We start from the raw sequence: 528 nt of genomic DNA on the forward strand, positions 1-528 counted from the left end.
GTTGCGATTCGCGGAGGTTAGACCAGCTGGCTCAGGTTCAGCGCGGCTTCCAGTCCAGACCCAGGATCCCTACGACGCCGCGTCTCCGCCGGGCCGCCTGCTCGCAGCTACCTGGCAGCTCGTCCAGCGTCAGCCCTCCGCTCCGGCTTGCGTGATCACTGCCCTACCCGAACGCCGAGCCGCTGGGGAAGTGGGGAGTGGGCAAGGGGCGGGCGCCGGGACTTTGCCGCTGCCGCGCCGCAACTTTTCCCTCTAATGGCTGCGATGATGCCTTTAACCCTGTGCGCGCCAGGCAGCTGCGCACCTGCTGCGAGCTCGGGCCGGGCGGCCCGCGGGAGGCGCGGGGCTCGGCGGCTCCGTCTAGCTTTCTTTTCCGGAGAGCAGTGACAGCTATGCTTTCCCAGTTTGCTTTTTTCCCCCATGGGTTGGGTCTTTCTGGCCTCAGTGGATCAAATCGCTCTCTGCTTAGGAGGACGATACAGTCAGGCGACTGCGGCGCTCGCTGGGGGCCGGGAGGGAGAAGGCAGG

This window comes from Otolemur garnettii, unplaced genomic scaffold, assembly GCF_000181295.1.
Source record: "Otolemur garnettii isolate 467f Iridium unplaced genomic scaffold, OtoGar3 scaffold00045, whole genome shotgun sequence".
In the NCBI taxonomy this organism is placed as follows: Eukaryota; Metazoa; Chordata; class Mammalia; order Primates; family Galagidae; genus Otolemur; species Otolemur garnettii.